Source organism: Notamacropus eugenii, chromosome 2, assembly GCF_028372415.1.
Source record: "Notamacropus eugenii isolate mMacEug1 chromosome 2, mMacEug1.pri_v2, whole genome shotgun sequence".
Lineage (NCBI taxonomy): Eukaryota > Metazoa > Chordata > Mammalia > Diprotodontia > Macropodidae > Notamacropus > Notamacropus eugenii.
The window spans coordinates 93521546-93524565 of record NC_092873.1 but is presented as its reverse complement, the minus strand read 5'-3'; positions in this window follow the sequence as shown (position 1 = coordinate 93524565).

The following is a 3020-nucleotide window of genomic DNA, read 5'->3' as shown; positions in this document are numbered from 1 at the left end:
CCCATGAATTTTCACTAGTTTTCCCCCAGAGCTAGAATTCTCTCCCTCCTTATCTCAGTCTCTGGGCTTTCTTGGCTTTTTTCAGGTCCCAGCAGAGTCTTCTGCAAGAAGCCTTCTCCTAGCCCCTTAAATGGAGTGCTTACCCTCTGAGATTTCCTCCAATGTGTTCTGTGTATATCTTGTTTGTGTGGAATTATTGCATGTTGTCTCCACTATTAGAGCTCCCTTAAGCAGAGATTCTTTTTGTCTCTTTGTATTCTGGTGATGGGGTGCTTGGGGGCCTGTGATTGGACGCCAATTCCAAAATCACATTTCTCTCTAAAGATCACATTTCTCCCTAGCCTCAAAACACTATCCCAGCCCAAGTTTCTCCCCAGTCCAAGGACACAGCCTGCCCCAGCAACAACCTTTATCTCTCCTCCTGGTCCAATAACCAGCAGCACCTATAGAATTTATTAGTTTGAACCAGCTGTGTACTGGCTGAACTGGCTGTATACATAACAATATTTGCTGCTCACTGACCAATCTTATGCATCCTAGACTTAGATGTATGTATGCTCCCTTAGATTTATCTTGTCTAACAAGACACTGATGAGAGCAGTCTGGCAGTCCTCAGTCAGCCCTGACCATTAGTTGACTTAGTGATGCTTCAGGCCTAAAACCACACCTCCATGTGGCCCCCCTCCTTGGGCTATTTCCTGATGAACTCTGTATAAACTAACTGCAGTAGATACTAAAAGGACATGTTCCTTTAAGAACTAACCACTCCTTAACCACTCCCTAATCCCACCCTGAATCACCTAATTAGTATATTTGGCATGTATTTTACTACAGAATATCCTATATAAACTTTACCTGTACCCCTCTAAGGTTGCTGTTTCCCTAAGAACTCTTGCCCACTGAAGAGTGTAATAAATCTTTACCTTGACCTCAAGAATGCTTGAGTCCTCGAATTCTTTTGCAGACAGTTCATGCTGAGAACTCCAGTCTTGGGGTTCCTCTATCTTTCCAGCCCTCATCACTGGAACTTAGCACAGCGCCTGGCATATGTGTGTTGACTTGACTACAAACCTAGATGGCCTCTGCTTAAGCACTGATGGCCCGCATCTTCTTCAGTATCTTTTTGCTATATTTCTTACTAGAACACATGTTTCTCAGAAACTTGAGGTCAACCTCTTTCAGAGACTCATATATCTGTGACTTGGATTTCTTGATGCCATCTCTGGACCATGTGAAGGAATTTTTATGGGTAGGATGGTTCAGAGACTTGAAATAATTTATACCACCACTGTCCCAGATGCCAAGATTCATTTACACAGTCGAAGATATAGTCATTTCTATTGTGTGTATATACAACCTCCCCCACCCTCAGACAATTTGAGTTTATGTTGATCAATAGTTTTATCACACTCAAGGTTGTAGGAGAGAAAGGGAAAATTTAGAACAAAGGCTAATGAATGCTTTCTGAACACAAAGGAAATCAAAGATTATAAAGTGAATAATAATCCATAATACATTCAGTTTCTTTTTCTGGAGAGATGAAATGGGATGGATGGAGTAGAAGAATGTATCACCATCTCTCTTCCCAGAATTTCACCCAGAACAGGGTCCCAGCTTGGGTCAGCCATACCTCCTCAATCAGGAATTAACACAACCGCTCCCAACTAGCTTGAATCTTAGGTTGCTCTCCATGGTTCTTCCTCATTTATCACTCACTTTCAAGAGCTTCTTCCTCCTCTTGTTAGCTTGGCTTCCTGTCTCTACAGCCCACCACCCTCTTTTAAGTCCAACTTCAAAGACAGAAGCTCCAGGGCTCAGGAAATCCTGAGGTTAAAAAAAGCAATTCCTAACAGCAGGACAGATACCTGGGTCCCAAGTCTCTCCATATACTTTCCCTATAGGTGGATTAACAATCACACTAGCACACAGGGTGGCTTGCTAGTACAGGTTCTTTAATCTGCTTTTCTAAAGGAAAAACAGCTTTAAAGGGATTAACAATCTTAATTTAATTACAGATAAGCAGAAATAAGCAAATAAGAAGATGCAAGCAGAGAAATTAGCCTAGAGATTCAACAGTCAGGGCTCCAACTGTCTGAAGAAAGTAATACAACCACCTACATACACCACTAGACCAGGAGAGCACAAACATCTGAGTAGTCAGGGGGCTCTTAACAAAGGGCTACCCAGAGTCTGGTCCAGGGAATCAAAATGTCCTTCTCATGAGTGAGCCCCCAAAACAAAATACCAACCTCCCAACATATGTAGTTTTCAACTAACAGACTCAGAGCCAGAAGGCATCACAGCCCATGTGACTCAGAATGGCTGTGAATTACCAAGGTTCAAAGGCCTTCAGATGTTTACAATTTAGCCTGAGCCTGGGAAGGTGAATTCCAAAAAGAAAACAACAAAAAGCCCACCTTGCTTAAGATTACAGCAGGTGGGTCTGAGAATGAACTATATCTATCAAAACAGGGGCAGCTAGGTGGTGCAGTGGATAGAGCACCAGTGCAGGAGTCAGGAGGACCTGAGTTCAAATCTTACCTCAGACATTTGACACTCACTAGCTGTGTGACCTTGAGCCAGTCACTTAACCCCAATTGCCTCATCCTGGGTCATCTCCAGCCATCCTGATGAATATCTGGTCACTGGATTCAGATGGTTCTGGAGGAGAAGTGAAGTTGGTGACCTGCACAGCCCTCGCTCACTCAAAACTAAGTCAAGTGCAAGTCATATCATTATTTCTCTGATGGCATGGTCTTCTTCGACAATGAAGGACGAACATGAACACACACACACACACACACACACACATCTATCAAATGAGAGGGTTAGACTAGAAGGTCTCTGAGGTGCTGTCCAGCTCTAAGTCTATGGGGCCCTTAAGGGCACTACCATGTTTGGGATAGTCACTCCTTCCCCACATTTCTCCCATTCTTCCCACCTTCCTCTACCATTGGGGCCATATTAAGGAGCAATCTGAGAATTATATTAAGATGCTCTGTTATTCTTGCATTTCTGGA